General features: G+C 37.2%; 1 long non-coding RNA gene across 6 annotated transcripts in view; it reads left to right on the plus strand.

Moving 5' to 3' along the window:
- The window catches only part of LOC112453466, a 3,137-nt gene extending 2,470 nt beyond the window's left edge, over positions 1 to 667 (plus strand). For all 6 annotated transcript variants that reach the window (XR_003040622.1, XR_003040623.1, XR_003040625.1 and 3 more), the window contains one exon: positions 618 to 667. This is a non-coding gene — a long non-coding RNA (uncharacterized LOC112453466). The remainder of the gene's footprint in view (positions 1 to 617) is intronic.
- The last annotated feature ends 10,988 nt before the right edge of the window (positions 668 to 11,655 follow it).

Genomic DNA, 11,655 nt, shown 5'->3' on the forward strand with positions numbered 1-11,655 from the left:
AGGAATATTTTAAGACTAAAACCAATTCGCTATCTGTATTTTAACTGCAGGTACTTTACTCTTGTATGTATGGGGTGTTCACGTTCGGGTCGGTCAAAGGGGATAAGCACGAAAATTTCATTGTGCATATTTCGAGAACACATTAATCAAGAAACATTTTAAGACAAGAATTATTTTGCTTTCTGTATTTTAACTGATACTTTACTCTTATATTAGTAGTATATAGATCTTTTTTTTACGTATATCTTTTAAACTATTACAGATAAACTAATTTGGTTTGAGACATTTAAAAGCACATAAAAAGCACATAATTGTACTGTATTAAGTACTTTATTTTTTAATATAATTTTAATGAGTAGGGGTGCTAGCTTATGTTAAGCCAGCATCCCCACTTTTAATTGCAATTTTCCATGAAACCGTTCGAGCACAAAAAAGTGAATAGAACACCTAATTAGCACATAAAGAGCATTTAATTTCTACATATGTGTTATTCTGCTTTTTTTGCGGAGGGGGAGGGGTGCTAACTTAACAGACATAATGTATTTTGATACATAGACTAAATCACTGAAGATGTTACAAATATTTCTGAAGTTGAATGAGAAATTCTTATTTTTCAGCAACTGTTTGGTAAAGATCCGGAAAGATTAATAATCTGTTTAAAAGGAAAGAATAAGAGTTTGGAAAAAAATAGTAAAAGAGTTATATTAAACTAGAGCACCTGTATCGCATTGCCTAAAAAAGAATTAGAAGGCACCTTAATTTCCCTTATCCGAAGGTTGACTTCAATAATCCCTTCCTAGGATCCCTTCCTAGAATTAATACTTTCTAAGATAATTGGCAGAGATAATTTGCAGAAATAATTGGCACACGAAATAAATCTCATAATAAAACCTATATATGTATATGTATATGTATATATTTGTTCATATAAATAAAACTACTTTTTTATGGTAATTAGTGTAGTGCATTTTATTGGAAATAAATACATACTCCCTGAAATAAAAATAAAATATCAATAATAACTTTAAATAAACGTTAGAATTAATATTACGGTAATCTCAATATAATATTGTAATAAAGTTGATAGTTTGTTTAAATTTTTATCTTAAAAACGTTACAGGAATGATAGAAAAACCTTAGCAAAATGTTATTTGCAACGTTATGGCACTCCCATTTCAACATTACTGAAATTTCGGAATCGTGGTCAAAGTATATTCATAATGATATTCTATACAACATTAAGAACTACATATTTAACAACATTACAAGTTCTATAGAATATCGTTGCAATAACATTGTAATAATGATTTTTTGCTTACTGGGATTTAGTATACCAAACAAAGTCTAAAGCTAGTTTATGGCCAGTTAAATGTATTATCTGTGAGGTTCCTCCATATTTAAGGACTAGTTATATGGTAGTTTGCGCAGCATGGTGTGATGTTGAGAAGCCCCCAATGAGTACTCTGTTAAGACCTTTTGTTGATACTTTAAAACGTTTAGAACTTGGTTGTGTGGAGTGGTATGACAAAGTGGTATGACAAAAACAGACAACATGTAAAATGCAAAATTATTCGAATTCTAAGTATGCGTGCAACTATTGCGAACAAAGATCTGTAAAAGTTCCTCTAACTTTGCAAGAGCAACAAGCCAGACTAGCAGGTAACAAGAAAATTAGAAGAAGGCGTGCATTTGTATTTTGTGAGGACAATGCTAAACTCCGTGAGGTTAATAGAATGAAATCTTAAGCAAGAAAAGCATGTAAAGGATTACCGGTCAAAGAGGTAGAAGGGCCATCTAGAATTGCAAGAATTCCTTGGACATGTCTACTTTTCTAGTGGCTGAGTATATGAACACTGTCTATCTGTGTGTAGTGAAAAGATTTTTGAACTTGTGGTTGTATGAGCCAAGGCCATGGAACATTAGTGCAAATGAGTATGCAATTGATAGGTTACTAGAGGACATAAAACCACCTGACACTGTTGGGAGATTGCCAATGAAAGTACCTGACATTTCTTACTGGAAAGGAAGTATTTTTCGCATGTGGCTTTTGTGCTACTCTCTCCCAATTGTCTCTGAATTTCTGCCGAATATATATGTGCAACACTGGTGTCTCTTTGTGAAAGCAATATGTTTACTTCTAAAGGAAGAAATTTCTGAAACCGAAATTGATATGGCTGAAATTATGATCAAGATATTTGTCAGAGACATTGGCATTTTATATCGTTTAAAGGACTACACAATAAGCGTTCAATAGTTGTTGCACCTGCCTTTATGTGTTAGAAGATGGGGCCCGTTGTGGGCCACATCAACCTTCATCTTTGAAAACACCAATGGTGTTTTAAAGAGACTTATCCATAGAACAAAAAACAGAAGTAAAGAAATAATCATGAAATTAAGAGTTGCGTGTGGAATCCAAATTTTGAAAAACAAAGTGAGGGGACTCAACAGTGATACATTGTATGATGACTTTGAACTCCTAAATGAGCATGCTGCTTTTATTTTTTCACGTGAAGAGTGTTCTCTGCTGATGAGTAATGGCATTGTTAAAAGTGTTGCCGTCTTTGCTCGTGCCAAAAAGAAAAGAGATTGTTACACTTCACTGATATATTTTAGGGAAAAGAAGCGCAACAACTACACAATACAATTTGAAAGTGCAAATAATGTCTGTGGTTATGGAGAAATTAGATTTTTTGTCTTCTGCGAAAAACAAACAGATGTGAAGTATTCGTATGCTGTTATTCAATTGTTTCAGGTAGAGCACTCTAAAATATTTTACCATGAAGAAAACCGTATAAAACTGACTCGATTACATTACACCTGTAATAAGTTCAGCTGAATTATAATTGTTGTTGACATAAAGATCATCAACCTGTTAAAGGTTGTGAGAGTAGGTAATTTCGTATGCCTTCTTCCAAATAAGTTTGAAACAAACCTGTAAATTTAACGCATTCTTTTATTGTATCTTTAGTATTTGTAACATTGAAAATATCTTTATTCAATGTATTGGGAACTTTGAGTGCTATCTTAGAAAACAATTTAATTATACCACTTATTTTGCTGCACTCTGTTATTTTTTTTTATTTTTTTTTATAATATGTGATAGTAATTATCTACTGCGAGTTTGTATAACTTTGATCTTATGTATATATAGCGGACTGAAATACACTGCTGGTTTATTCCCAGATCTTTTGTATTATTCTGTCCAGCTTTGAATTGCTCAATATGCTCCAATTATTTCAAATTTATATTTTGTTAACACAGACGTAGATTGTGACAGAATCCACAGCTTGTTATATATAGATACAAATTATTTTGTATACCGTATAATTATCTTTTTGTAAAAATTTTCAACAAAAAATTAATGACAACATATACTACTGTATTGTAATAAAAGCAGTCTATAAAATATGAAATTTAATCTATACTTAATTTTTCAATTATTAACTTTTCATAATTTTTCCAAAATCAAATTAATATTCAACATTGGTCTAACTTTTTAATTTGAATCAAATATTTACATGTTAAGTTCGACAAATAAGGAAACACATTTTACCGCAAATATTATTTAAACAAAAATACATTTTAATCAAAATCAAATTAGAACCGAGTTAAAGCCGCAATTGAATCGAGTAAAAATCGCATACAGAACACATTAACTTTTTATTAAAGTCTTATATATAAATATTCTGCATCATGTATGGTTCTTGATCATATATAATCTACATAAGTTATCTTATAAAATATCTTATAAATTAAAACCATATTTGATTTAAAGTGTTATATGATCCACATAAGTGATCTAATTAAATGTAAATTAAAGCCCTATTTTATTGTGGATCATATTTGAACTACATAACTGATTTTAATATGTTGGCGGGTGATAATTAGAGTTTGTTTTTATATAACGCGGTTTTATTCAGATTAATATATACAATAGAATGGTTACAACGATTATGATTACACGTGGTCAACCGTGCGACGCCAGAAAGAGAACTGAACTGAACTGAACTGAACTGAATCCATGAGTATCAGAAAATAGAATAGATAGGCGTCGGTAATGTCGCGACCAGTTAGTTCGAGTGGAGCCATTTCGTATCTCCAACACCTCCCCTCGAAGTCGTAGGCTCGAGCTAGGTTACTCGCGCAACTCAATCATCCCCAAACCATCCTGGCACTGAATGTGTTTAGGTCCGGCTAATCCCTTGGTTAATATGTCTGCCGGCATATCATTGGTAGAAATATACTGAAGCTCAATCGCGCCCGATGCACAATGATCTCGAATAAAATAGTGGCGCAAGTCAATATGTTTGGTTCTTGAATGATGTACGTCAGTGCTGTATACCAAACGCTGTGCTCCCTGGTTGTCGTTGAATAGTATGGTCCCGTCGCATGGCCTTGCTGTGTCGCGTAATAAGCCTTGAAGATAAATCGCCTCTTTGGTGGCCTCCGACATGGCCATATACTCGGCCTCTACACTCGATAGCGCTACAGTTCGTTGCTTTCGAGCTTCCCAACATATTGCTGCTCCTGCTAAGATAAATGCGTATCCAGAATATGATCGCCTGTCAACTGTGTTGGCACCCCAGTCTGCGTCAACTACTCCGTACAATGGTATATCTGATTTTTGGTACATCAGACCATGACCCTCGGTGCCCCTCAGGTATCTGAGGATTCTTTTGGCTGCCAGCCAGTGCTCAGTTGAATAGTTCGTATTGAATTGACTCAAGAAATTGACCGCGTACGCGATATCTGGTCTCGTAGATACCGCAAGATACATCAATGCTCCAATGAGACGTTGGAAAGGATATTGCCTCATTATCTTCTCATTAGCTCGTGACGGTTTTGTCAGTTGTACATTTGTATCGACTGGAGTCCTCGCTGATTTGCAATCTTGCATGCCAAACCGCTCCAAGATAGCTTCAGTGTATTGGCGCTGTGTTAAGACAACACTATAGTCATTCTCGTCTTGTTGGAACTCGATTTCCAGGCAATGATTCACTGGTCCCAAGTCTTTCATCTCAAATGACTCCGCCAAATTCCGCTTCACCTCCTTCATCCAGCTCGGATCGTTGGTTGCGATCACAATATCGTCGACATAAATCGCAATTATCATCACGCAATTTTTCCTCCGCGATGTAAACATACATGGGTCTTGGTCCGTTGGTCGCATACCCATTTGCTTCAGTTTTAACACAAGACGACGATACCATTGCAACCCTGATTGTCGCAATCTATAAAGTGCTTTCTTCAATAAGCACACACTATCTTGATGTGCGTTCAATGCATGTAGCCAACGTTTTGCAGTTCTTATAATATCTTTTTTTTGAGTTATTTCCGCATTTAAACCTACGTGTTTTCCAGCGATGATCTTCGTCAATACCTCGTGCAACTGCTCAGGTACCTCCATGTACACGTCCTCTTCCAGTTCACCATTGAGATAGGCGGTTACCACATCCATTTGATGGATTTGCAACCCCAATTCTGCCGACAATGCCGCCAATAGTCTAATTGAAGTCGATCTTGCCACGGAGGAATAAGTTTCATGGAAATCCTCCCCTGCACGTTGTGAGCAACCCTTTGCTACGAGACGTACTTTCTTCTTTGTGACTAGTCCACTACAGAAAACAAATCTACTACCAATCACTTTTCGCTTTTGCGGTCTTGGTACAATTTCCCAAGTGTTGTTACGTATCTGCGCAAGGTATTCATCTTCCATGGCTGTTCTCCAGTCTTCGACGTCGTCGCTTTGCTCCGCTTCTTGCCACGTTGCAGGATCGTGTGTTATTGTTAAGTTACATTCCATAAACGCGTCATCATTGTCTGGAGTCTCACCAGGTAGACCCTCATCATCCGAAACCTCACTATCCTCACCATCGTTTCCGTCATTGTTGTTAGCGTCCAGATGATATAGTTTTCTCGGCCTTCCAACCGATCCGGTACGCAATATCATCGGTCTTCCCCTTCCACGTTTCGGTGGTTAAAGCCTCGTTGGTAAAGGAGTAGAGCCTTCCGTTGCCCTTTGTTTAGGTGCTCTAACGATGACATCTCGAGGTACTTCTGTGTGATGCCTTTCCTTGATGACAACTTGAGGTCCTTCGGCGTGATGCTCCTCTGCCTCGTTCTCAATCAACTCGTCTTTCCGTTCGTGTCCTCTAGTTTCGATTTGGTCGGGTTTCTCGTCCTCAAGAAACTCTTGGTATTTGTTACAAATATAAGTTTTATTTCTAATTTTTATATATTATTTTGTTTATTGGTTTTGTATCTCGCACTCTTATATTCTAGTTAGTTAAAGTACACTCATGTACACTTTTCTAGTTACTTAAGTTGAGTTGAAGTGCACTTGCACATTATACACTTATGTACACTTTTCCCCTATTGAAGAGCGCTGTAACACTCACTAGTACCACGAGTCTCGACAAGACAAGATGTCGGTATATCGCCGTTTAGCAATAAAGTAACGTTCGTGTGTGCAATATAATAGACAAGCTTCATTCCATTTCCCAGACCTTCAAAACAGTAAACCTCGTAACAGTATTCACGATCAAAAGCTGACTTGTTCAAAAATTTCACGTCGCGTCTCACGATTACTTTACGCGATTTCGGTAGCCTCACGCGATATGCTTTCGATTCATTTGAATATCCTATGAAAATACCCTCCTCTGATCTCGAGTCAAATTTTCCTTTTTGGGGATTTTTGTCCGACACGAACACTCTCGAACCAAAGATTTGGTACGCGGCGCACGGTACACCTTATTTACGTTTTCGAGCTCTTCACTCGCGACTTTTAATCGAACACTCGCGTTTCACGCCCCCTGGGCCCATAACCTGTTGGCGGGTGATATAATTAGAGTTTGTTTCTATATAACGCGGTTTTATTCAGATTAATATATAAAATGATTACAACGATTATGATTACACATGGTCAACCGTGCGACGCCAGAAAGAGAACTGAACTGAACTGAATCCATGAGTATCAGAAAATAGAATAGATAGGCGTCGGTAATGTCGCGACCAGTTAGTTCGAGTGGAGCCACTTTGTATCTCCAACATAATAAGTGCAAATTAAAACTGTATTTAAACAAATATAATTTTTTACAACACCTCCACGGAAAGTTCGACTTTCCATGCCTGTAGAGAGGGGCGAGCAATTTCACGCCAGGACGGCATTAGCGGGACAAAAGTAATCACTTTCCTCCCTGTTTAGCGGGACAAAAGTGATCACTTTCCGCCCTAGGGAGGAAAGTGGTTACTTTCCGCCCGCTATGCTGTTCTGGCGTGAAATGGCCACTCTCGCCTCTCTCTAGGCATGGAGGTCGAACTTTCCGTAAAGATATTGTGAAAAATATCGTGTGCACCTCGGGGCGAAAGCTTTTTCAGACGAGTGTGAAGTTTGCCGCCCGAGTCGAAACTTTCGCCTCTTGGTGCAATATACTATAAATATAAAATCTGGGTTTAATTTGAATTTTACTTAAATTTAATATGATTTAATATGATTTTAGTTAGATTCATATTAAATCGTTTTTCGCGGGGAAAGTTCATAAAAATAGTAAAAAGGATGATAAAGAAGAAAATTGTAATGTGGTTGTAGAGGCTAATAACAAATTAAAACGTAGAAAGGATAAAAATCATGACGAGAATAATAAGAAGAATAAGATGAATAAATTGTAAAAAAGACAAAACGTAAAGACAATTGTAAAGTTAAATGTCTATTATTAATAATTTTTATTTTATATAATAATTGTACAATTATTTAATATAATTATATTGAATAAAAAATATATTGTGCAATTTTAAATATTATAATTTAATTAATAATAAATAAATATCAAAATTTGAATCAAAATAAATATAAAGGATTCTTTGCAATTGCCTGATAAGCTATTGCTTGATAAAGGAATTTTTTTCGATTAAGGATATTGAAACACAAATGAAGTCGTTTGAAGAAAAACGACTCCCGGGCGAAGCTCGGGTAACCAGCCAGTAATTAATAAACGAGAAAGACTTTATTTTTATATTCGACAACGTTTGTTTAATATCGTGACAATTCGACCATTAGTTTTGGTCAGATTAATCGTCAAAACTTTTTCGACCATAAATTTTGCCCATTTGCCAATTTAGAAACGACCAAAACCCGTGGTCAAAAAAGTCTTGACGATTAATCTGACCAAAACCAATGGTCGAATTGTCACGACAGTAGCCAAACGTTGTCAAATATAAAAATAGAGTCTTTCTCTTTATATTTATTTTCGGATTTACTCATATTCAATTCGACTCTTAACCACGCATGGTCCGTTATTTTAGGCTCATGCACTTGTACCTTAACTATATTATTAAAAAAAAGTAAGTCTATCATTGTTTGACTGTCCTTCATAACCCGCCTTGTCGGCCTATTAACATAAGTACTGTTTCATACCTAAACTCTGCATTTTTGCTTGCACTTTTCTTGCATAAAACGAATCTATCATAAAGTCTATGTTAAAGTTTTCTATTACTATACAGTCCCCCTTAATTACTATCTCTTCCACGATATTCTCAAGAAACTTTACAAATTTACCGTGTGATGCACTCGGTGAATGATATATTACCATTATCATATTTTTATATAATTTGTCTTTTATTTCTACCGCAACACACCAACAACACGCTATTATCCTTTTTATCAGTACTATTTTATATTTAATATCATCTCTTATATACAAAACAACCCCTATTTTTCCGCATCACATCTAATCATATACCATAACCTCCTGCACATTCACTTCACTGTCTTCAATTTCAGTAGTTAATTGCCGGATTCACTCTCTTTATAATCTGGTGTTGTATCTCATCCTCTCTATGTGCTATCGGACTCTGCGCATTTGTGTATAATAACAGCTGCTCTTCTATCTGTATTTGCTACTTAGCATCCTCCCAGCCAGCTCTCCTCTTCTCCTCTTGTACTGCCCTTTTAAATGTCGGACACTCCGGATCAAATGCGTCATATTTTCGGGTTGTATGTTTGAATTTTGAACGCACAGTTTACACATTTTTTATTTGTCGACGTACATTCAGTCACCCTGTGATTTCCTGCGCACCTGTAATATGCTTCGTCCCGCCTACAGTTCTTTGAAATATGGTAATATCCCAAGCATTTAAAGCACCTTTTAACATTAATGTGATTGTATACTTGACATTTTTTCCACCCTACGTTCAGCTTTCCTTTACTCAACATTATTTCATTGATTTCTTCATCTGCTTTCATTATTACTGTACCTTTTTCTTTTTCTTTTCTTTCAGGCTGGTCTCTATCATTTCCCTTTTCTTTAATTATTCTCTTCACTATTCGCATATGAGTTCCTTTTTTTATATCTGTTTTGTTCTGTTTTTTAATTGTAATAATTAAATTATCACCACTTAACTTTATCTCTTCTTCACCGATATTAACAATTTTAATCTCCGGTTTTAATCGTCTCGACTCCGTAACTTTGAAATTCTCGCCCAGTTTGTCCTGTACTGTGGCCTTTAATTTATCCATTTCCTCTTCAGTCTCGCAACTCAGAATCACTGCTCCCTTACTTCCCTTTTTTAGCTTTGTTACTCTTACATCCATATTCTTAATATCTACTTTCTCTTTATCAGTTTTCCTGTGGTTTTACTCCCTTGCTGCATTTTCGACTTTACAATTATATTATTTTCTTTTTTCTTTTCCTTTGTTACTTCGCTGTAGCTCCTTTGAGTTCCTTCTGTCGGTCCATAGCCTCCATCCTGCATCATTCTTCTTAATTCTTCTAGCTCTTGTTTAATACATCCCGTCTTTTCGGACTATTTTCTTAATCATTGTCTTGACTTCTTTTTTACATGCTGCCTCTTTCTTTATTTCCTTCACTGCTCTTATGAGTCCGTCTAGTTTTATCTCAATACCTGCTAATTTATTTCCATCCTTGCTTGGTGTCGCGCTCACTCCTGTATGCTTTATTTTTATCTGCTTCCTTATCTCTGTCAATCATAAATCTGTCATATGGGCCAGGACACGCCACCAATTCATGGTTTTCATCGTAAACTTTGTGCTTACTTTGACATCCCGGGGGAGGGGAGGGAGGGGTGGGGAGGGAGGGAGGGAGGGAGGGGGGGGGAGAGAGAGAGAGAGAGAGAGAGAGAGAGAGAGAGAGAGAGAGAGCTGGAACCCGTAGCGGTAACGAATCGAGACGGCCTGAGAACATCGGCGGTGCCGCTTCAAAGCGAGAATCCCGCGCAATCAGTCCCCCCAGCTCTCCCAAGGCACGTTTAAAAAACCGAGCGTAGGGGCACCTCGCGTCTCTCGCGTGCCTTCTTGCCGCTTCACGCAGCCTCGCGATCTCTATAGCGACCGGAGCTACGAGAACCGAGATCGTCCCGCAATCGAGAGAGCAACCTCGGCAACATCGACGCAGCCGATAGTACCGTGTTTTCTCATTCTCCATTTTTCTATCGTCCTTTTTGCAACTAATAAGAGCTACTAAGATTTTTATTGTACTATTATGTAAAATCACAATGGCTCACTGAAAATTTATCAAATAATGAATTCTTAACAAAGATTTGTGCGTCGTTCTTGTGCTACTAATATCAAAAATAAATGCTGATAGAAAACAAAGATAAATATTCTTAATGAGATATATTTGCTACAAGAAATAAGGTAACTCCGGTATTTACGCCGCACGAGGATTTACGCCGCAGAAGTCAGAAAAAATAGAAGGAATAGAGATACTTGCTCGCAATCACACTGTTATGTGCCTTTATGCCATATTAGTATTGTGTTGTAATTTCAATTCTTTACTGTTAATATTAACGAAACCGTCGTGAGTTGAATCGATTTCTCACCGTAGTAAGTAGCGCGATCATATATTACGACTTACGTAAAATGATTACTGTAGGAAATGTAAAAGGTTTAATGGTTATCAAGAGACACGGTAGTGTCTCGCGCCAAGTACACGCGGAGCGAGACCGACCGTGACTCTTTTACGCGACGCGACGGGTTGCGAGTACTCGAGATGTTGAGATCTCGATAACGAGTGAACGGATCAAGTTCTAAGTAGGCTTGATCGATAGCTTGGGGTCCAATTAGGGGGGGGGTTTCTCTCATAATATTCCGCTACGTGCCCTACGAGCGGAGATATTGCGACGCAAAGTCCAAATGTGAAAATTTATTTTTAAGATACGTATAATACTTCTAACGCCGACGTCTTATATGATGACGTCATAATCAGAAACGTCACTTTCACTTTTTCGACACTGGCGGCTAGCGGCGTTAGTATCGCAGTGCAGTGCAGTGTAGACAGTGCGTTCGTTTAGCGTGCTGTCAGTCAGTTCCTATTCATCAGTTAACCTATCTCGAGAGCACTCGAGAGACACGGTAAGTACGAAGTACGCGCGGAGCGAGACCGACCGTGACTCTTTACGCGACGCGACGATTAATTACTATTATACTTATTTTATTTACTGTTTATTATTACGTTTACGTGAGTGTTTATACATACAGGTTAATAACCTATTATATTATTTTTTATTTTTATATTGACGGCAGGGAGCTGAGGATACTGAAATCAAGGAGCCTGTTCACACGAGGCGTTTCTGCTGTGCGATTGCGGTCGCACGTTAATAACGTTTGCACGAGCCGCACGCGCGTACGCGAAACGGCAG

This window comes from Temnothorax curvispinosus, unplaced genomic scaffold (assembly GCF_003070985.1).
Source record: "Temnothorax curvispinosus isolate PA1 unplaced genomic scaffold, ASM307098v1 QBEX01004391.1, whole genome shotgun sequence".
Taxonomy (NCBI): Eukaryota; Metazoa; Arthropoda; class Insecta; order Hymenoptera; family Formicidae; genus Temnothorax; species Temnothorax curvispinosus.